Source organism: Gossypium hirsutum, chromosome D05 (genome assembly GCF_007990345.1).
Source record: "Gossypium hirsutum isolate 1008001.06 chromosome D05, Gossypium_hirsutum_v2.1, whole genome shotgun sequence".
Taxonomy (NCBI): Eukaryota; Viridiplantae; Streptophyta; class Magnoliopsida; order Malvales; family Malvaceae; genus Gossypium; species Gossypium hirsutum.
Genome location: NC_053441.1, coordinates 62,169,286 through 62,193,524, shown reverse-complemented (window position 1 = coordinate 62,193,524; position 24,239 = coordinate 62,169,286). Strand labels below are relative to the sequence as shown.

Genomic DNA, 24,239 nt, shown 5'->3' with positions numbered 1-24,239 from the left:
TAGTCAATTTGGTACCGATTTTGGGCGTTACGAGGGTGCTAACCCTTCCTCGTACGTAACTGACTCTCGAACCCGTTTTCTCAAAATTCGTAGACCAAAATAATTTTTAAGGTGAGCCGATCACACCTTAATAAAGGGTCGGTGGTGACTCCAATTTTATTTTTAAAAGTCGACAACTAAATTTTTTGTTTTCAAAAAATGGTTTCGATAATATCAATGCTGAAACTGAACAACGCCACCAACAATTGAAAGAAGAAGTGAGGAAGATGATTGTGGCACCAATGAGTAATTCAACCCAAAAGTTAAACTTCATTGATTCAGTACAAAGACTGGGTGTGAGTTACCATTTCACAAAAAAGATCGAGGATGAACTAGAGAACATCTACCATAACAACAACGATGCCGAGAACGACATCTACACTACATCTCTTCGATTCCGATTACTCCGAGAGCATGGATTCAATGTTTCGTGTGGTAATTATTGGAACAACATAGTGCTTTTAAGTTTTATGACTATATAATAGCATGGAATGTTTGATAACGATATTTTGTTTCGGGTGATTTGATCGCAGATGTATTCAACAAGTTTAAAGATGAGCAAGGGACCTTTAAGTCATCTATGACAAGCGATGTTCCAGGATTGTTGGAACTTTATGAAGCTTCCTATTTAAGGGTTCATGGGGAAGATATATTGGATGAAGCAATTTCTTTCACCACCAACCATTTAAGGCTTGTATTAGCATCTTTGGATTATCCTTTATCCGAACAGGTTTCTCATGCTTTGAAACAATCAATCCGAAGAGGCTTGCCAAGGGTTGAGGCGAGGCACTATCTTTCAGTATACCATGATATTGAATCCCATAATAAGGCTTTGCTGGAGTTTGCAAAGATTGATTTCAACATGTTATAAATTTTGCATAGGAAAGAGCTAAGTGAGATTTGTAGGTATGAATTTTTGAATATTTTTCATCCATTTCTTCTTTTTTCACCTTTTTTTTCAATTTATAGGAGGCTTCATCCTCAGTATAAGGGACGGGTTACAAATATTAATATTCAAATCTTAAACGTATTAAATTACATTAGTTAAAAGTGACGACATGAACTTTGGACTCATCTTTTTCACCTATTTCATTTAACGTATGAAGATATATATATAAACTTGAGATTTCCAATTGAATTAAGAATCTAACAATTTACTCTTCAACAACATGAACGTGAAACTAATAAAAACTTTGAAGATTCATTGTGCTAATGAGGTTTTTTATGATATATTTTTTAGGTGGTGGAAGGATTTAGACTTTCAAAAAAAGTTGCCATATACAAGAGATAGAGTGGTTGAAGGTTATTTTTGGATCTCAGGAGTATACTTTGAGCCCCAATATTCACTTGGTAGAAAGATGTTGACAAAAGTGATAGCAATGGCATCTATTGTAGATGATACATATGACTTATATGCAACATATGATGAGCTCATTCCCTATACAAATGCAATTGAGAGGTTAGATTTCTTTAGTTAGAGATTAACATTCAGTTATATATTACGAGGAATGATTGAATATAACGTTGAAGTTGGATTCAGGTGGGATATCAAATGCATTGACCAGCTTCTAGAATACATGAAATCGAGCTACAAAGCACTATTAGATGTTTATGAAGAAATGGAACAACTGATGGCTAAGCACGGAAGACAATATCGTGCCGAATATGCGAAAAATGCGGTATATACATCAAGAAACATTTATTTTATACAAAAGAGATAAGACCTTAGCTAAATTTTATATTTGAATAAACAATTAACTTAAATAACATTATAATCATTTAAATATTATTATCGAATTTAACTTGATATTAGTGATAAGTGTTGGGATTCTGTTGCCTCAGATGATACGACTTGCTCAATTTTACCTTGTGGAGGCCAAATGGACTCTTCAAAACTACAAACCATCATTTGAGGAGTTTAAGGCTAATGCTTTGCCAACTTGTGGTTATGCCATGCTTGCTATTACATCTTTTGTCGGGTTGGGAGATATCGTAACACCAGAGACCTTTAAATGGGCTGCCAATGACCCTAAGATCATCCAAGCTTCCACAATTATTTGTAGGTTCATGGATGATGTTGCTGAACACAAGGTATAATAATATATTTATATAATCACAAGAAACTAAACTCTTAACTCAATAATTGAATGTCTCTGTAACGAAATCAAAGGATGGTTTTTTATCATGATCTAAAACAATTAAAGTTTAATATTTATATATAAATGTTTAGTCTTAAATTGAAGAATAAGAAGAAAAAAAAGTTTCATTTTAGGGTTACTAGGGAGGAAATATTGCCAAAAGGTAATTTATCATCACTAAACAAATGTAGTTTAATAAACTGATAGATTTTAGTGTATATAGTGATAGAATGATTTTGATTTTATTACGGCTGCAGTTCAAGCATAGGAGAGAAGATGATTGCTCAGCAATTGAGTGTTACATGGAAGAATATGGTGTAACAGCACAAGAGGCATATGATGTGTTCAACAAGCATGTTGAGAGTGCCTGGAAGGATGTGAATCAAGAGTTTATGAAACCAACAGAAATGCCAACAGAAGTTTTGAATCGTAGCCTAAACCTTGCAAGAGTGATGGATGTACTTTACAGGGAAGGCGATGGCTATACATACGTTGGAAAAGCGGCTAAGGGTGGAATAACTTCCTTGCTCATTGAACCAATCGCAATTTAAAATTATATTACTTTTTCCTCCAAAGGAATAGTTACCAAGTTCTAATTAATAATGATTTATAATATAATATAATATAATATAAAAGAAAGTCCAAATTGATTGTCTATGTACTCACTGCTTATATTAATCCAATAATTTTTTTTTGCGACCCTTTCAATGTGAATGTTCTGCTCTGCTATATTTTCTATTTTAATTTTTTATTTATTTAATCTTTGGTATTAAAGAATATGTAATATGGAAATAGGAAGAGTTATAGATATAATAATTGAGATCGAAATATAAAAATCTATTCACCAATTACCATTTAAAATCCAATTAATTGATCAAGTTTAAAGCATAAAATATCTATTGAACATGTATAAGAACTTATTTTAACAAAAGGTAAATTTTAATATATTGAAACACTCCAAAAAAAAATTATTCCTAATATAATATTATTTTGAGAATGTTTATCTATAATTTGGTGTGAGAATTTTGATTTATTTGAATTATTTGAATTTGGGAAGTATTGGGGTAATGGGTTAGTATAATAATTAATTTTGAGAGTTTTGGATTCATTCAGATGAAATTTTTATATGAGATGCAAAATATAAATGTTTATATGAAGAATAGTTATTAAATTCTAACTAATAAATTACTTGATTTATTTGAATTATTAGAATCTGGGAATTAGTAGGGTAATGAGTTAGTATAATAATTAATGATGGACTAAATTTACTTTTTTTTGTAAAGTTGAAGGGTTAAATAAATTATTATATTGAATAAAAATAATCAATTTCAATTCAAGTTGACATAAAAATAAAAAATAACCATAAATTTAATTTTTCAAAAAAGTATTTGTGGAAATATTAAACTCCAAAGGTATATAATTATATGGCAAAATAAAATTTAATTTTACCCTATTTCATTGACATATGTCATTGTTGCCACTTTCAATGATGTTTTCTCTCTCTTCTTTGCCATAACATTATCATCCAAGATTACACACATTAAAATTTTGCCTTTGAGATAGCCTTTTCAAGCCTCGCCACCATAAGCTCGCTTAGCTATGCACACCTTTGCCTCTTTAAGCCCTACCATTATCAGTAAAATAGGTTTTTAACGGTGTTTTCTTGGGCTTATAACGACACTTTTAAATTTGTAATTTTAACTTTATCGATTGGTTCTCCATAACTTCGAAATAGATAAGTTTCGGCTAAGTTATGATTAGTGAGCCCAACACTTCTACTTGGTCTATTCAGTCTTGTTTCAACATCTTCTAAATATTTAGAGCAGAATGTCATACACTTCTCTGCCAAGTAACCTTCAGCACTTGATCCTTCTAGATAACGCTTATTATGACAATAAGACTTCAATTTGTATAAGAACCTAAACACGATATACAACATTATCAAAAGTTGTAACTAAAAGTATATTCATGAATGAATGAAAACTTTACAAATAAATTAGCACCTCTCTATAGTATACATCCACCGACAAAAAACCGGTCCACCAAGTTTTGCTTCATGAGAGAGATGGATTAGCAAGTGCACCATAATAGTGAAGAACGAAGGTGGAAAGATCTTCTCCAAATTGCATAAAGTCAAGGCAGCTCGATCTTGTACTTTCTCAAGTTCTTCAACAATCAAAATTTTGCCACAAATAGCTTTCATTATATTTGATAGTTCAATTATACAAGACGTCACCTTTTTTGACATACAACACCGTAAAGCAACTAGCAGTAAATCTTGCATCAAGATGTGATAATCATGTGATTTTAAGGAATATAGTCTTCGATCTTTAAAACTCACACATTGAGATATATTTGATGCATATGCATCTGGGACCTTTATATCCTTTAACACCGTGCAGAACACTTCTTTTTCTTTCTTTGATATTGTAAAAATAGAAGGTGGCAACCAAGATTTTCCATTCAGAAGTAATTAGGAATGAAGATCACACCAAATTCCCATGTTAACTAGATCAAGTCGACCCTGAATATTGTCTTTCAATTTTCTATTGACATTCAGAATTATCCCGATGATGTTCTCACAAACATTCTTTTCAATATGCATGACATCAAGATTGTGTCGCAAAATGTGATGCTCCTAATAAGGCAACTCAAAAAAATACTTCTTTTTTTCCACAAGTCTGCCTCATTAGGATCATTCTCTTCATCAGATTCATCATCAATCTACCGGTCAACATCGCCAACATACACCTCCCTCGATTTTCTCTTTGTTTGCGTGTTGGGTGGTTGATTCATCTTCCCATAACTGAAATTAATATTTTTTAACATGAACAAGATTTCAGATCCAATGGTCTGCTCAGGAGCTTCTCTCAACTCTTCAGTACCATCAAATAGAGTCCTCTGAATAATTTCCATCTAACCATCGACGATGCCCTGTATAAGAGAACTTCTTCCCATTATATAACCACTTCGAACATGTTTGCGCCGCACAACAAGGACAAGCATAATGTCATTTGGTACTCCAACCAGCTAAATTGGCATAAGCTGGGAAATCATTAATAGTCCACAACAAAGTTGCACATAAATAAAAGTTCTCATTTCTCAATATATCATATGTTTCAACACCTGCCCATAACTGTTTCAACTCTTCAATAAGTGGCTGCATATAAATGTCAATATCATTCCCAAGACCTTTCCAGGGATAATCATAGATAAGATAAAAGAATATTGCTTCATGCAAATCCACGGAGGCAAATTGTAAGGAACAAGCACTACAGGCCAAGTACTGTACGAAGTACTCATGATTTTAAAAGGATTAAATCCATTAGATGCTAGCCCAAGCCTCACATTTTGAGGATCGCTTGCAAAGCTTGAAAATTTACTATCAAATTATTTCCAAGCTAAAGAATTCGTAGGATGCCTTAATAATCCATCATCAGTTCGTTAATCATGATGCCACCTCATAGACTCGGCTGTCTTTGACGACATGAAAAGCCTTTGAAGTCTTGGTATTAGTGGAAAATATCACAAAATCTTTATTGGCTTCTTTCTTGACTGTGCCTCACATTCATCCTCATTCACATCTTCTATATTCCTATTCATCCGATGAGATTTACCACAAACATGACAAGACTGTTGGTTTTTCTGGTCACCCCAATACAACATGCAATCATTTGGGCAACTATGAATTTTGTCGTACCCAAGGATAAATCTTTTATTAGTTTTTTCATATCTTTGCATGAATGAGGGATTTTTTGCAAACAGAAACATATCTCTCAAAAACTCTAACAGCAGTATCAAAGAGTTTTTAGTCCACCCTCTCAAACATTTTAAGTGAAAAAGACGAATGCAGAAGGACAATTTTGAAAATTCCAATCCCTCATAAAGTTCTTCATTCATTTCATTAAGTAACTTGTAAAACTTTGCCGCTTCTTCATTTGGCTTTTCATTAGGTACAATTCTTCCCGTTTCGGTAAAAGTATTTCCACCAATATCACAATCATCTGATGCAATAATTTTAGGTGGAAACAATTGCAAACCATGACTACACATATTAAATGCAGCCCGCAACATACCTTCCATGTTATCTTCTCTAACAGACTGATGGTAAGCATTATGAGGATAAGCCGGATTAATCGTTGAAGAGGTTCTACGAGGTGTACACTCTCCATAGAAAATCTATTTTTTATACCCCCGAATAAAGCCATCAACAATTATATGTTCATAAACAACTTCACGAATATGCCAATTGATGTTGCCACACTTCTTACACGGGCAAAGAATCATATTCTCTTGGCTTGTATTTTGAAATGCAAAATTCAGAAAAGTTTGTACTCCATTTCGATAGTCGTTGCTTACCCTTGACAAATTCATTCAACTCTTATCCATTTCGTAGTTCTTGAAGTCTAAAGTTGACAACAAATTACGATTACTTAAGTGTTCTAAATTGATTTAAATCATGTCATTGTACTAAAATAGATAATACATATCAAGTATCAAGTATCTAATGGGTTTAAACTAATTCAAGTAAGTTGTTTATTTATAAGTATAAATAAGAGTAGGGAAAAACAATAGTGTCGCCCAAATTTCTGTGATTTTTATATATTTTGATTCAAATTTTTATGTAAGTTATGATATGATATATATTTATGTATTATGTAAGTTATGTAAATTGATTATTTAAAGTTATATAAGCTTTTTTTTCTTTTTCTTTTTTACTTTTAAACAGTAACATTTAAACTTAGTTATTATCATCTTCCTCTTCTAATTTGTAAGTGATGATATGATATATATTTATGTATTATGTAACTTATGTAAATTGATTATTTAAAGTTATGTAAGCTTTTTTTTTCTTTTTCTTTTTTACTTTTAAACAGTAACATTTAAACTTAGTTATTATCATCTTCCTCTTCAATTTGTAAGTGATGATATGATATATATTTATGTATTATGTAACTTATGTAAATTGATTATTTAAAGTTATGTAAGCTTTTTTTTTCTTTTTCTTTTTTACTTTTAAACAGTAACATTTAAACTTAGTTATTATCATCTTCCTCTTCTAATTTGTAATTTTTTATTTAGCTATTATCATGAGATAATAATTAATATAAAATATCTTTAAGAAAACAATTACTTTAAAATTTAGATCTTAATATTTATATTTTTTTTGTCAATTTAATCCTTAGTATTTTAGCTAAATTTAAAATTATAAAAATAAAAAAATATAATTATAAAAGTATAATTTAACATAGTATTATATGTTATATTAACAAATAATTTAAAATTATAAAAATAATGTCTTCCCAACACTGTCTAAGGTTTTTTTTTCCTTTTTCATTATAAACATAAATGTTTAAATTTCAATTCTGGTTATCTAAAAATATATACATATATCATATCGTATTTTGAGTAGTGAAAAAATAGTAAAAGGGAAAAGCACAATGGCTGAAGATTGAAGATAAGTTGGGTTGGCATTACAAATGGGTGTGTCAAAAATCAGCCAACAAAAGGAAGCTTACAGTGTCAGCCAATAAACTGGCAACAAAATTGTCAGCATAAGCTGCTCCCCACCATGGTTGGTATGTATGAACGATTTTCCCATCACCACAATTAATATCATCAATTTAAAAGTAAAAAGACAATGAAGTGTTAAAACATCATTGGAAATAAACACTTGATGTTTTCAAGTGCTTCTTTAAATAAATAAATAAATCAAAGTGAAATCTCTAGGAAGGGGGGTATTATCCTTAGATATGATCATTTATGTTTGTGTTTTTATATTAAATGTGATAAAAATTAAAACATTAATTTTTATTTATTCAATTAGATCAAAATCATGGAATCTATTTATGAATAATTTTATATATTCAAAGATGGTTGCATCAGTGAGAGTTGAAACACTGACTAAATTCCAGTGTCCCACAACCACCACATATGATCAGTGCAGCAGAAAGATTTAAATAAATTGAGTAGTCATACACTTAGAGCATTCTTCCCACCCAACAATAATAAAAAGTTATTCAGAAAATTCACAGAATTGGAAGTCCTTAGTTTGTTATTTTGGCAGCTAAAGGAAAATAAATACATGTAAAAAAGGGAATGTCGGTGCTCCTCACCACTTTGATTTTATCCTAACCCAAAAGGAATAAACAAAAATGCCACTAAAACCAAATGTAATCATTGTTTCTACCGAATAAAAGCAAAATAAAATCACCACCTTCTGCAGATGAGATTGCTTGCATCTATCATTATTTTATTTACATTTTGGACATAATTTTTTAAAAAAAATTTACTACTGCAAGAAGCGAATGTTGGAGAGTGGATAAGAAGGATTGTGACCCCTTTGTTTCTTGTTTTATAAAAATATTCTATTTGTGTATTCATGTTAATTCTACAATATCTGGAAAATATATACCAAGCATTATGCTTCTGTTTTTCAATATCAAGCTCCTTATGTGATAGTGGAAGAAGACTAAAGAAAACAGGAATGAAAAACAATCATTAATTCTAGTCTGTACCAGGTATTAAAAAGGATAGCGCATCTTGGCAAAGAACTGCAACCTGCACTGGGACAATGTTATCTGCCAACTAATGCTGATAACTACGTATCTCCAAACCCAAACTTAAATGTTTCCCCAAACCAAAACCCTGCAAGAAAACTAAGTAACATTCATAAACCCAGTACAGTAGATACACACACCAAGTGCTAGAAAATATTGACCTAAACCAGCTTGCAAATAGAAAACAAAAACTCGTGAAGCTTCCTCAAATGCTAACAAATTTCCTAAACAACAATCTAACACAACTACTCAAGAGGCTGGCAACATTTCATCAAAGTAGAAAATAAATAATAAGTACAAGCGAAGAGAAAGCAGCAGTTATAAAAATAAGGGTGAAATTCACTGCTACTACCTTTACACACTTTGGCCTGCTTAATTCGGTCTGACCAAAAAAGAGAAAGAAACAGAATATTTAGAGCTCAGTAACTGCCCAACAAAACCGTGCTCTATATCAAGAGCTTGCTGATGTAATCACATAACATAACCATATGTAGCTATTTTAATCACATAAGAAACAAAATAAGTGAACTGAAAACCAGTAACACCAAAGCTGTCACCACGTATGCTTGTTCCATAAGATAAACCAAATTCAAACATATGATCTTATTCGTACCTGGAAGACAAGAGGTTTACTCAAATCAACAGTGAATTTGTGTGCAACCATCTTCGCAATTGCATTAAAGAAAAAAAATCTGCTTAGCAAAGGATTAATAAATTACTTTTTTTTTAAAGAATAACAAAAACAAGTATAAAAAATATAATTACTATACTAATAATTACATTAGTTTATTTTATTGCTATCAAATACTATTCATGCTATCAAATACTTCTTTTGTCCCATTGTGGGCAGGGCAGGCTCAAGTCCATACAATTCAGAGCTGGAAGGAAGAACTATGTAAGCAGAAAATGCAGCATGTATGTTCTTTTATAGGCTTCAATAAAAACAACAACCATACCCTGGAATGCCTCTGTGATTAATTGTATTATTGCCTATAGATGTTTCATCAAATTCAACCCAATGGCAATGACTTCAAATTTGAGATGGTTCCAAATGGTGTAAAGTGTACCCCAGATTTGAAACACCACAGGTCTGCTCTCATCCACTATAAAGTTTCCATTAACTCAAGCTGAGAACTAGGGTAATCTTTAACATGAAGGTCTCATGAATTTAACTTTTCTCTAACAAGGTTAAGTCCCTACTGATTAGTAAAGTCTCTGAGTTCAAATTTTGTGAACAAAAAAAATAGTCGGAGAGAGCTTTCCTCGCTTTGAGGTCTTGCATTTCGATAATAAAGTCTTACAAAAACAAATCCTGACAGCTACCCAAATTAAAAAAAAAAAAAAAACTAAATTTGGGATGGGTGCTGTAATGGGGTGGCCATATGAACTACAAATTGACAACCTGAGAATCGCTGCTTGAAACTCACTGGGATTGTATATATCAGCTTCATACAATTTTAACTTGGTTTCTGCATTTGGGAGGCTTTTAAGAAGCCCTACCTTATAAGCATCTCCTGCAAGTCGCACCATACAACTTAGATACCAAGAACAGACAGATGAACCAAAGACAGCAAAGAGAGAAGAAAAAGTCACCCAAATTCCTCGTAGTTGCTTGAACAATGTGTCCCTATTCCAGGAGCCTCTTGACAAGCGAAGAACCTAGGTAACCGGCACCCAAATTAAAAAAAAAACATTTGAACTACCCAAATTAAAATTTCTAAAATTTTAACACGATTGAAAACTAAAGGAAGTAAATTTTAACAAACAAACAAAAAAAAATCAAAAACCTCACATACTTGCTAAGACTGAGTTCGTTGCTGGGTAAAGTGGCTAGGCGTCCGTTGCTCGGTGACAGCCTCTGAGGATAGGGGGCACAGTGGGTGTTTAGGGTTTCGGGAAATCAAAGAACAGAATGAGTAATAAAATAGAATAACAGGTTGAGAGGATTTTCGGGTATAAAATAGAAGAACAGGTTTTTAATTTTAGTCAAGCAAAGAACAGGATGAGAAAGGCTGAGAAAGAAAAGGGAATTGGGAAAGAAAAGGAAATCGGGGGAGAGAAATAACACGGCATCGTTTGCGAAAGAAAAGGGAATCGGTTTGTATCAAAGAATAAAAACGCCATACTTTCGATCAAAATTAACCTTTTGCGGCGTTTAGATTTTGTGGCGTTTTTAAGAAAAACGCTACTAATAGTATATATTTACGGCGTTTTCAGACCAAACACCACTAAAAGCTTAATTTAATGTAGTGAAATGGTGTCGTTTTGCAAAATTTTAATAAATATTCGCGGCATTTTTTGTCCAAATGCCGCAATTGCTTCCTTTTGTAGCATTTATAATAAAAATGTTGCTATAGCTCTAACCTTTTGCGGCATTTTTCGATTAGCGCCACTAATGTATAACTTTTGTAGCGTTTTTGGTCCAAACGCCACTAAAAGCTTAATTTCCTGAAGTGCATTACCAGCCTGGCCTTTAAAATTGGTGCTACAAAGCTCACTTTTCAGGTTCACCAAGAAGCTCCTCTAACAAAATTCCTACACCATCAACATTGCCTCTTTGGGTATGCCAATGACAACACATTAAACCTCAACCAAAAACATTATCTTAGAGAAGACCACTTTATAACCTCTTGCTCAACTACGATGAAATGGCCTATGTTATACCTTAACACCTTATTGGAACAACCATTTTAACTTAAAGGGGCTCACCTATGAAAGGGCTTTCTTGAATCAAGGTTACCATGTGCTCCTTACATGGGTCATTTTATATCAAGTCCTAGTGATGAGTCCCATTGAATAAAAACAACAAGTTCATTCATAGCCCAATTAGAAGACCTCTTTATCATATCTTATTAAGACCTTTCACAACTTTATACGAACTCCATATGTTACCATTAACCTACAGCTTGGAAAGGCTCTCTTTAACTTCAAAACCAACCATATGGGGTTGATCACTAGTACAATAGGACCTATGCCAAATTTCTCCTTAATAAAAGTTACTTCTTTCTCTAAGAGGAACCAGACTTCTCCATGATAGCCTTATATGAGTTGAACCATGACTTTACATATCTCCAAACCTCTTTACTACCTCTAATGGATCTTGGAACATTTCTATGAATAAACTCATCGTCATTCCAACCTCTTCTAGTGGCTCTCAGCACGTCATTATCAACATTCGTCACTGCTCTTAACTCTTTCAGAGTTGCATCAAGTTTGATACTCTTTCCGTTCAACAATGTGTCCTTCTCTTGAAGTTTCTTCAATAGTTTTTGTTTTGCTTACTTCATCAAAAATTTTCATTAATAGCCTTACATTAATTTTGCAAACATGATCTCACATATCAATAAGCCCAATTTTCAACCCAAGAACATGATGTGTTTAACCTTCTATAAAGATCATTTGACAAGCTTAAAAGATCACACAACTTAAGGACTAACTTTGTGTAACGCCCCAAAATTTAAATTTTTGATTTGTTAAAGTCTATCATAATTAAGTATTTGCTTCAGTAGTTGAGGGTCTTGAATGCGTGTTTGAGGTCATGGGTTTATATCTCGCTTTGGGAAAATTTTGCTAATTTTGTTCCTATCCCTATCTTGGTTCATGTGATTTAAATATTACTTTCACTAAACTTGTAATAGAATGAGTCTGTTGATTTAGTAGTAATGTATTAGCTTACTTTTTGGTTTTGTGTTCGAAACCCTATGTGAGCAAATGGCAATATTTTTGCTACTTCTTTAGTAGGTCGGCCAAGAGGTGGTTAAGGTTGGGTCAAATGTGAGGAAGTTGGGTTAGTTTTGATTTTATCTATATTGGTATCTTCTTTATAAATTTTTATTTTATTCTCTTTTTTTTGAAAAAAATCCCAAAATTTCCCCCAAAAGTCTCTCCTCAACTACTGTAATTTTTTTTCCACTTTCTCTTTGGCAGTTTCTTTGGTTTTCTTTTTGTTCTTTTTTTTTTTGCTTTAGTTTTTTCCCTTTTCAATTTTCCCTTTCTTGCTTTTTTTTCTTTTTGTTTCTTTTTGGTTACTTCTTGGTCCTATTGCTTATGTTGGTTGGCTTCAATCCTTAGAGGTAAGGTTTCATTGTATTCTTCTTTGTTCTTTTGTTGAAATTGTTCGTTGGGCATTTGGGAATTTTGAAATTTTGATATTGTGGTGTTAAAACCTTTACTTTATGTTATCTAATTAATTTGATACGTTTTAGGAGAAGATCGAGAGGCGTTTGGTGTTCCTCCAGCGATTTAAGCATCGTGTAGTTGCTATTCGCTTAGCGGTAAATCTACGTATGCGTTTTTTGGGTCGAATGAGTGTGCTTGTGATCAAATTCTTAATTAAGTTTCACAAATAATTACTAAGATTGGGTTTTTTAACTGTCGATTACTCATTTTTTTGAATCGACCTCAGAAAATATCCAAGTGTGTAACAAAAACCTGAGAAAACAGTAACGACAAAAGTCAAAATTTGGGACTGTTGACACCACACGGCCGTGTGTCAGGCTGTATGTCGAGGTGATCATGGGCCGGGCAGGGCCAAGTTCGGGTTGGGCCCAGACAAAATTTTAGGCCCGGCCTGAAATATGAGCCTAAAAATTTTTCCAAGCCCGGCTCGAAAGAAAATTGCTAAGCCCGAGCCTGGCCTGGCCTGGCCAATATTAAATATATATAAAATATATATTTTTGATTAAAAATAAATAAATATATATATATATGATTAAAAATAAATATATATATATGATTAAAAATAAAAAATATATTTAATATATAATTCGGGCCGGGCCAAAATATAAAATAATTAATATATTTAATATATTAATATATATTTAATGTATTTAATATATTAATATATATTTAATGTATTTAATATATTAATAATATATATTTAATGTATTTAATATATTAATATATATTTAATATATTTTAGTATTAAATATATTAAATATATTAAATATATTAGATATATATAATTCGGTCAATATATATATCTAATATTGTAAAATAAAATAATTATTTCAAATATAATTATTATTTTTACAATTAAAATATTTCAAATATTATTGTTTTTTCATATTCATTGTGGGTATGTTATTTCAAATATTTTTATATATGAAATATTTTAATTAATTATTCCAAATATCATTATGTTTATATATGAAATATTTTAAATACACATACAAAAATATATAATACTAAAATTTACTACACTCATGGTATGGATTGAAAAATAATATATTTATTAATTAAAAAAATTTTGAAACAGCATGAAATAAAAATTATAACTGTATTTAGAAGAAGAAGAATCGAACTTGAGACTCAAAAATAAAATCATTATTATTTAACCATTTAATCAAGAGAATTAATATATTAAAAATTAGTTAAAAATAATAAAAATCTTAAAACAACATAAAATAAAAAATAAAAATATGAGTGAGAGAGAAATCAATCAATGACTCAAGGGCAAACCAATAACATTTAGGGTCCGTTTGATTGGTGTAAAATGTTTTCCGGAAAACATTTTCTGAAATTTACGGTGTTTGATTGGCTGAAAATATTTTCATACTGTAAAACCAATTACAAAACACGGGAAAAGAAGGTGTTAATTTTGGAAAATGTCTTACCGTTTCTAATTCGGTAAGACATTTTCAGGAAAATTAGAAAGAACACAAATCTTCCATTTCCCTTCCCCTTCCCCTTCCCCCATCCTTGATCGGTTGTTCCCATGCCCAAGAAAAACTCAATTCCCCCCAATCGAAGCTCTCGTCGTCTGACCGTCACGTCCTCCTCAATGTAGATGTGATCTGTCCTGTTGTTCTTTGATTCATTTCTGTATCTTCCTTCGGCTCCTCATCTCCGTTCGTTGGCCTCACCTCACCATCTCAGCATCGTCGTCTCTGTCGCTCGACCGTCAGCCTTACCTCTGTATTTTGAAGAAACCTTAAAAAGTTAAGGTCCACAGTCGAGAAAAATTCATCTCTAATCTCCTCGAGGTATCTGCATATTTCTCTAATATTTTACCTCTGCATTCTGTTTTCCTTCCTTTTCTCTCTAATTTTTGTTTAATATAATACAGAATTTTCTCTCTCTAATTCTGGTTATTAGATTCCTTAAGTGTGTCCAGTTGAATCTAGAATGGGTATTGAGTCTAGTTCCTTCTGCCATTCTTTGTATTTCTTGTGCTTTTCCAGCTTCTATGGCCGAATCTTGAGAAGAGAGGTCAGAGAAGAAAAAGGAAATTTGATCTATTCAGTCATAATCTCTTTTTTGCTTTGGCTATCAAGGAACTGTTTTTTTTTAATTGACTTATTCCAAGTTTCTCATTCATTCTAAAGCTCTAACCTCAGGGCTTAATTTGATGCCTTTTATCTTCATCTTCTTTATCTGTTGATTATATATATGTTCTTCGATGCTGTTCAGGTGCAAACTTCCAAAACTTGCGCTGTTCAACTTTGAAGCAAGTCCTGTACTTGACTTGCGAGTGATCCCCACAAAAGAAGACTGCATTGTTGAGTTATTTTCTTGCAAGGTGAGCTTTGATCCTACATTTTAGATACTGTAAGGTAAAAGTAAGGTGGGGGTAAAATGTTTGCTTACAGTGAAGAGGAAAAATGAAAAGAAAAGGAAATAAATGCAAAGAACTCATTTAGCATTCAGAACCTGTCAGCAGAGTTTATATTTTGCAAGTACACTGCTAAGTTCTACTGAAAATTTTATGTCATCCAAAAAATGCATCATCCAGTGATTCCTCTTAGCGTTGAAGCCTCTATAGCAAAAGTGAAGAATGCTCAAAATTTGAACAGATTAATCTATGAAAATTACACTGTATGGAAAGACATCAGTGCTCTGTCATGCTGATTTCTAGTTGGTCACAAATCAGAAACATACACATTAATAAGTAACATCAATATCAAAATGCTAATTTTTGCTATTGTGCTTATTAGATGAGAATGAGAATGTCTATTTTCACTGAATCCTGAAAATGAAAGATTTTTCAAGTATTACAAAGAAAATGGTTACTGTTATTCATATTCTGTTTGATGACTGTTGAAAATTGCGTATATACTTGTTGCTAAAATTGTATGCAGTTCAAGGTTCAGATGTTGTGGAACGCCAAAATGACCATTTTTCAGGTACTTATTATGGCATTTGTATACCTCTGAGCGAATATAGGTTTGGTTTTATTTAGAGTGACAGATGTTGTTTAGATGGACTAAAATGCTTGTTTCATAGTGTTAAACCTATTGTTTGAAAACCAATCATTTTAAACTTAAAATGTATGCCCTTTTGGATTTTAAAGACTATGGCTAAACTTTTCATTTGGTCCCTAGCTGCTATCCTCTTATCACCCAATTGGATACAAACTATAGCTACAAGTTTTGTGTTTTAATAGGCAAGATTTTGAAGGTCGTCCCTGACTTGCTATCTGCTTGGTTATGGGTTCAAACCTTGAAACAACCTTTGTGAACAGGGGAAGGTAAGATACATTAGACCTGCCCCTATTTATAGCCAAGATCCTTGTGCACTGGGTACGACCTGTTTTTTGTGTGTGCTTGGATAGATTTCATTCGGTTGTATCCTTGATAACAGAATTAAGATGGACGGCCTATGAAGATTTTTCTTTTCAAAATATTTAAGAATGCATGTTGTGCTATATAAAGCAAGTATTTGGTACCATGTTGTAACTATTAATGTTGCTTTGAATTTTGCAGCTACTATGATAAATCATATTACTTGGGACACAAATATGTCTGAAGCATTTTAGAGGTTGATGTGAAGTTGAATCTATGTCTTGAGGTTGTTATCTTATTGGCTTCAAAGATCATGATAGTTACCTGAATATTTAACTTCAATTCTTCCCCGTGACAACATTGTTCTTTTGGGTTGTTCAGAATATCCATCTGTATATGTTTTTGCCTTCCAAAAGGCAAGCACAGGTAGTGAGTTATCTTTGCAAGCAAAATGTTGATGTTGGTGCTGCTGCCATGGATGGCATGGGTGCGATTCATTTTGCGGCGCAGAAAGGACATCTAGAGGTTGTCTGAACTCTGCTTTCATCAGGAGTTTCAGTGAGAGCCACTAATCGTAAGGGATTCACTCCACTTCACTATACTGTTCAAGGGTCCCATCTGGAAGTAATCAAAGTCTTATTAAAGAAAGGTGCAAGTGGCTAGCAATTTGATAGCAGATGGTGAATCAGTTAATGCAACGCTAACAGTCGGAGTAGTGTTTTATGATTAGATTATTTAGGCTAAGTTTTGGTTTTTGTGTGTTTTGATTTGAACCCAGCAAGCTTCCTGGCAGTAGACATTGCCATTTTTTTAGTTGTAAGTGGCTAGCAATTTGATAGTAGATGCACTTAAGCAGTTACGCCAAACACAGTCTATAACAATTTACTAAGGATTTGGAATATGTCTTTTCTTTTGTTTAACATTTTGGTCTTGCTGAATCTGTTTAAAAGATCCAAAGTTTCATATTGGTAGGTAAATACATCTTATATGTTTTAAATAAATGCATAGATTAGTATTTTTTTAATTGTGGTTTGGAAGCTAAATTTATAAGTATTCAACCCTAGTTTTTTTATTTTTTAACACAATTACAAATAATTTATTTGACTTTGGTTATTTTCAATTTATGACGGTTAATATTGTAGCTTAATAATTGAGTATTATTATATACTTAATTTTATTTATTTATTTATAAATAAATCATTGCAATATATGTAAAAATAATTTAAAATATAAATATTTATTAATGTATATTAATATATGTAAAAAAAATTTTCCGGAAAATATTTTCAGGAAATCTGCCAAACAGCAAAAAATATTTTACACAGATTCAATCAAACACCAGAAAATATTTTCCAGTAAGTCATTTTACAGAAAAGTAAAATCTTTTCCAGAAATCATTTTACGGAAAATATTTTACTGGCAATCAAACGGACCCTTAATCATCTAACTAAACAAACTTATTATATTAAAAAAAATAAAAAAAAATACGACCTAAAAAAAGTGTGTTTGGATGAATGCTTTCCTACTGCTCTCATCAAAATCAGACTATTTTCCTAAATTTTTTTTTTCATTTTCCAAAATCGTTAAACTCTTTTTTATTTGCTCTGCTTCTTTAATTCATGTTCGGCCAAGCACCGCCATCGGCCTTGATTTCGGCGGCTAGGGTTCAAACGCGGGACTTGGGCCTTGTTGGGCGCAACGGGGCTTTGAACTTCAAATGTGGACTAGCAAAATAATAATAACAACCTTATATTTGGGTTTAATAAACTTATTTAGACTTTTTAAGATTTAATTTGGGCCTTTAAAACTATTTTTTCAGGCTTTTCAAAACAACCTTGAAGCCCAATTCTTTAAACAAATCTTATTAAAATCTGATTTTTCTTATTTTTTCTAAAGTAAGTTTTAATTTTATCTAAAACTTTATTTTGTTATTATTATTCCAAAACTAATCATTAAATAATTAATTGTTTGGTAAATTACAAGAGGAGGAAAAAACGTTAACAGCAACGCGATTAATTCAACTCGAACCCAGAGCACACCTAATGCAATGAATTTCCTAATTATCAGGTCAACACACGACGTTTTTGAAACAATTACGGTTTTAAAACAAAATTGCAACTCCATTGACAAAGAAATGAAAATGTACCTCACAATTATCTCTCTCAAAATGGTCCTTAAAATTAGGGCACTAAAACGTAAATAGACCTCAAAACTAGGTCCTTCAAGACAAACTAGACCTTACAACTAGTCCACTAAAACGTAATTGGACCTCAAAACTAGGATATTGAACTGTTGTTACTTTAAATTTCATCTTTAAAATATTCTAATTCATCAAATCAATCTGAATATCCTATCAAATTCAAACAAATATCAAAGCTTTTCCAAAATAGGATCGATACCCTTAAAATCATTTCAACATTCAAACATTCATCAACTTTCCAAAATGCATCATTAATCAAAATCCAAGCAAGTTAATCAAGCAATCTGAATGTTTATGCATGTATGTCGTAAATCAAGCATGCAAATTTTTTCTATGAATGTCACCCTCCACTTTTAAATTACACGTGGTACCCAATGTGTTCCTCAAACAATAGCAGAAAGGTTTACGGATTTTCTCAGAGTATTATGAAGGCTCATGATAGTAAGTAAGGTGAATAAAACTCAATTCGACTCAAAAAAATCGAAAAAATTTAAATTTTGAGTTAAATGAATCGAGTTATTCGAGTCAACTTGGATTTTTTTTTTGAAATTTGAGTTCGAATCAAGTTTAATTTTTGATTTTGAATAACTCGAATAATTCATATAAACAAAATACCAAACTATAATATTTTACATTTTTACCCCAAACCCCCAAAACATTTACTTTCCTCCCATCCCACCACCCATCTACCCCGAACCCATTTTCCCATCAATTGTTTTTGAATATTTTCTACCAAAAAATTTTACTCCATTTATTCCCCCCAACAAATTTTACTCCCCCAACCCCTATAACTTTTTATTTTCCCCCTAAAATTTTACTACTCACATTTTACCCCCAAATCAAAAATCAAAATCATCCAAAAAATCCCTAAATCTAAATAGTAATAATTTTATTTATATCTACTATCTATATTATTGAATTGTTTAATCATATTGAATCTTTATAAATTTATATTGAAATTGAAATATTGATGATGCAATAAAATATTCGTATTAAAATTTTATGTTGGTATAAATTTCACATTTTATCTTTAAGATGACTTTTACTACAAAAATCACATGTTTTACATTTAATATATTTTTTAATTTCAAAATACATAGTGACAAGAATCAGAACATAATTGAAGCAACTAAGCAAGCAAATAAGCTAACCCATATATAAAAGATTAATAAATAAATTATGAGGGGATGAAAATTAATAAAAAAATTTAATTAAGGTGGGTAAATTTGATTTTGGTAAGTGAAAGTAGTTACAAGGACCCAAAGTCATTTTTTTATAATTTAAATCGAACAAATATATTTTATTCGATTCGAGTTCCATCTCACTCGACTCAATTCGAGAAAATTTCAAATCGAGTTCAGATGATAATATAGGATTCGTCAACTCGATTAACTCAAATTTTTTCATTTGATTCGATTGAACGCTCACCACTAATAGCAAGTAGGGTTGTCCACCTTGTTGAAGCTCAATTTTATAGTGTAATCTTCGAGTAGGTGACCTACACAAAAACACACAAAATAGAATATGCAAATAATAACAAAATAAAAACTAAAACTCCAAACCAAATCCATGTTAAAAAATAATTCAATAGGTATTAGTTACATTTTGCAAAAAAATGAAAAATTGCAATGAAATGTAACTAGTCTTCATCATAGTCCGACTCAAGTTCAACAGTACTTTTCCCTTTGTCCTTCCTCCCTACTGCCCTTTTGTATACTCGCGAAGACAACCGACTATTAAGACTCGTCTTTATCTGGGTTGTGAAGGATGACTCATTTGGTTGAGGGGCGTTTAGTAGATCATGTGCGTTTTTGCAGCCCGTGTGAAACTTTGCAGACTGTATGGGTAGGCCATGTGGACCACATGGGCTAGGTTTTTGGGCCATGTGGGCCATTTTGCCAAATTTTAGGGCCTGATTAGGGGTTGTTTGAGGGATTAAAAATTTGGATCTATAGGCATTGTATGGGGACAAAAAAACATAAGTTTCAGTAGGTAAAAGTAAACGGATAAGCTTAGGAGGTATGTTAAGTATGATATGTTACCATTAAATCATGTGCTCTGTTATAAATTGTATGAAAATATGTAAGTTTGCTATATGGAGGAAGTGCTATATGACAGTTTATATTGCAATTATGGCGGCTAGGTCACAAATTTATGTACGGCAGCTCGACTGCAATTATATGAGTGACACACTGCCACATATTGGTGTGATTGCATGGATGGACTCTTGTAGTCCTATATGGTGTGATTGGTTGGACACAGATGGTGTGTAGCAGATGAAGGTAGGACATGATATGAATATGTTTCGATTTGCCATGTTATGATTCGATATGATATGATTCGTAAAAAAATGATAAGATGTGCTCTGTATTAAAATTTGATATGATAGGAAATAATATGATATATGCCATGACACAGTTTGAAATATGTGTTTGCTTGTACTAAGATTATGAGCCAAATCACACATTGGGCTTAAAGCTCACGATTTGTATGCTTTGTTTTAGGTAATCCTCCGACCTAGGATTGGACGACGACTCTAGAGCTTGGGTTTCATGATTTTTGTTTATGCACTATGGAATTTTATTTGTTTATTATGGACATTTTTGGACTGTTTTGAGTTTTTATTCTGTTTTGGACATTTTAACTTTTGTTTAGTTCGTTAGGGCTATTTTGATATTTACTACGCAAAAGCTTTAATCGTTTCAAAGTGCTTAACTTATGATAATTAAAAAAAATGAATCGTGGTTTTATATACAAAAAAGCTATAAGGTTTTCCGATGCAAGGCTTGTCGAAATTCTCCCAAAATGCTTTAACACACAAATGTTTCAAGTAATTCATTTTGATTTTAGTAACAGAATTAAGTTGTGATTTCAGAAAATCGTTGTGTTTTTCAAAAGAGTCATACAATTAAATTTTTGTTCATTGAAGTTGGTTTTCATCAAAGCTAAATGTTTGTTTCTTTTCCTTGTTCGATGTAATCTCCATGATCCAATCGTAACATCTAGGATAGGTGTAGGGTGTTACACATATTGCTAAAGATGATGAGTTTATATATTAGTCTTTTATTGATTGAATTTGAAAAAAATTCGTAAAAGCTTGTTATTTATGCGCATAATGGTTTAGAGAAATTATTGATTGAACGCATTTGATTAATATCTGAACCATTACTTATGAGAACTAAGCTTCCTATTTCAACATGAGGTTATGTTGATTCGATAGTTTTCCCGACATCAGGGGGAGAGAAATAATAACCTGTAATGAGTTAGGGGGAGAGTAATTTGAACCAGAAGTTCAACAAGGATAACTCATTACAAGTTTCAAATATGAAAATTCTCATAAAAGAGACCCAAGACATAAGTAATAACTAAAACTCCAGAAGAGATTCAGATACATGAAACTAAATATTAAAATCGTAAGAATAAGAGATCTCGATAAGTTATGTCAATTTGAGAAAATGTCAAACCGATAATAAAAGTGGTTGGTAATAGTTTTGCATGCAATATTATTGTTGAAATAATGAAATAAAAGGAGGATCTTGAATAAATCTATTGAGAAATATAGATATGAAATAGATTGTTCAAAAGAGAAAGGCGTAACTCAAGTACAATTAAATTCGTGGAGTTTTTGGACCTATAGTCCAAACATCTAAAGGTATAAATCCAGTGATGGTGCAAATGAAGTAGTTTTACAAAAATGGAATAAAAATATGAAGTTTTTCGCTAAGTCCTGACGTTGATTATGAAAATATATAATATTATTTTGTGGTGGATGTAATAACCTTTAGATATATTATTAAACTGTAAGTTCATAAAAGATTTAACTTGTATCTAATGGTTGTTGTTACAACCTTTTATGAATCACTATATAGTAAAGTTTATACTAAAATCCTTGAAGGATTTAGAATGTGAGAAGCATATTAAAATTCTCGAGAAATTGTCATTTATATGAATTGAAATAATTGAACATATGTGGTAAATTTAACTTAGTCAATAGTAGTTAAAAGAGGATTATAAAATGATTCAAAATACCTATTTGTATTTTTATAGAGGGATCATGATTAAAGTTTAGCCTATTTGCTAAGTCATTTTCCACTAACATGTAAACCATATTACACAACATGATTGGCCTAAGGTCCTTCACGGACATAGGCTTTTGATTTTTCAAAATCAGAACTGTAATGGTGTCATTAATCAATGAAGGGCAAGTGCCAAGATTCATTCATTCCTAGCACTCCGTAAAAATCTCATCACTAATAATGTGCCAACATTTCTGATAGAAAGCAATGTTCATGCCATCTAGGCCAGGAGCTTTATCATAGTGCATTTCAAATAATGCTCGCTTAAACTCTTGAGGAGTAAATGTAGAAATTAAAGTACTATTATCAAAATCCATAACACAAGATTTGAACCCAGTAAATGCTTCAAACTATGAGCTAGCCGAAGCTAAAAACAAATACGTAAAATAATTAGGAATGATATAATGCATACCATCCTTATCAGTGCATTGATGTCCCTCATCATCATAGAGCATAGAGATATGATTTACCTATTTCCTTTTACTCGCCTAAGCAAGAAAAAACTTTTGTATTTGCATCACCATGATGTATCCACAAAACCTTCAGTTGTTGTCTCCAAAAGGCCTCCTCTTGAGCAAGACTTACAATAACACTCCAAATTCATAAATCTTTATTCTTAAGAAAGTAACAAAACAAATGAATCATGAAGATAAGCCATCTAAGATAGAGTATTATCTTCTATGTATCACTATGTAATCCATTTCTTCAACAATTGCTGATTATAATTTAATAAATAAACCTTATGTTTACTCTAAGCCTAATAAAAGTTATTCTCAACATAAATTCTTAATGTTAATATGTAAACTTTGACAATTTTAAATCCTAAAATGAAACTCTTCTACCATGCAACGTGTGAGATTGCCTCGCATCAACATCGGGGATATAGTATTGAATGAGAAACTGAATTTTTTTTCATTATGTTAATCAATTTTGTTGAGTGTTTTTTCTATGCCCCCTCTTAGTGGGGAAGATTGAATTATTTATATGATATGGTTACTGTACATGGAATTGATGTTCTAGGTAGGCTCCATGCATCTTAACACATATGCTACCCTAGACTTAACATGTATTCACTGGTCCAAGTGCTTTCCGATTCATTTGTTTGGCTTCGTACCACGTGCTCGCGAACACCTAATGATGTGTGAGTTGAGCTTGCAAGGTGATCTCACAAGCTCTCCCTTCAAGCCCCTTAACGAATCCATTTGTTGGGGGTCCAAACTTGGGTCAAAGGTCAATAGTCTAGGTTGTGTTTGGGTTTCGGGTTGGTGATTGGGTATCTCATAACAAATTTATAGAAGGAAATTAAATGAAATGAGTTTTTCAACTTGGTATTTGATTTCACATTCTTCTATAATCATATCATTCGAAAAACAATTCTCTTGAATTTGATTACTAATCTTTTGGAAATAGCTATACATTTGATGGGTTTTAAGTAGTAATTAACTAAGTGCATTTTATATTTCAATCTTGTAGTGAATTTTAAGCAGTGATTTTCAATAGATTTTTTTTGTTATTTTGATCTTAATCATTTATAAAAATAAAAATAAAAATTGTAAATTTAATTCAATTTATTTATACAACTATTTTTAAAAGATGATATTTAATAGTCCATAACTCTTACTATTCTCATACTACATATTATTTTATACAAAAAAAACAATAACTAAATACATAAAAAATTAAAATTAAAGGAAAAAAAAAAGAGAACTTTCACAAAGAAAAGG

The 24,239-nt window shown here is 31.7% G+C and overlaps 2 long non-coding RNA genes and 1 pseudogene across 4 annotated transcripts; 2 read left to right on the top strand and 1 right to left on the bottom strand.

The window, feature by feature from the left end:
• Nucleotides 1–227: 227 nt before the first annotated feature.
• On the top strand, nucleotides 228–2,728 carry LOC107902210 ((+)-delta-cadinene synthase isozyme C2-like; annotated as a pseudogene).
• Nucleotides 2,729–8,500: 5,772 nt separating this feature from the next.
• On the bottom strand, nucleotides 8,501–10,901 carry LOC107903507 (uncharacterized). 3 transcript variants are annotated; one of them, XR_005913139.1, is made up of 4 exons: nucleotides 10,534–10,901; nucleotides 10,331–10,396; nucleotides 9,090–10,251; nucleotides 8,501–8,836 (listed from the first exon to the last, which is right to left on the bottom strand). It is a non-coding gene; the product is annotated as an uncharacterized lncRNA (long non-coding RNA). The 3 variants fall into 3 exon arrangements; XR_005913140.1 differs by having other exon boundaries at nucleotides 8,501–9,231; nucleotides 9,351–10,251; XR_005913138.1 differs by having other exon boundaries at nucleotides 8,501–10,251.
• Nucleotides 10,902–14,342: 3,441 nt separating this feature from the next.
• On the top strand, nucleotides 14,343–17,140 carry LOC107903508 (uncharacterized). The gene is made up of 5 exons (XR_005913137.1): nucleotides 14,343–14,721; nucleotides 15,149–15,257; nucleotides 15,817–15,861; nucleotides 16,441–16,525; nucleotides 16,621–17,140. It is a non-coding gene; the product is annotated as an uncharacterized lncRNA (long non-coding RNA).
• Nucleotides 17,141–24,239: the final 7,099 nt, after the last annotated feature.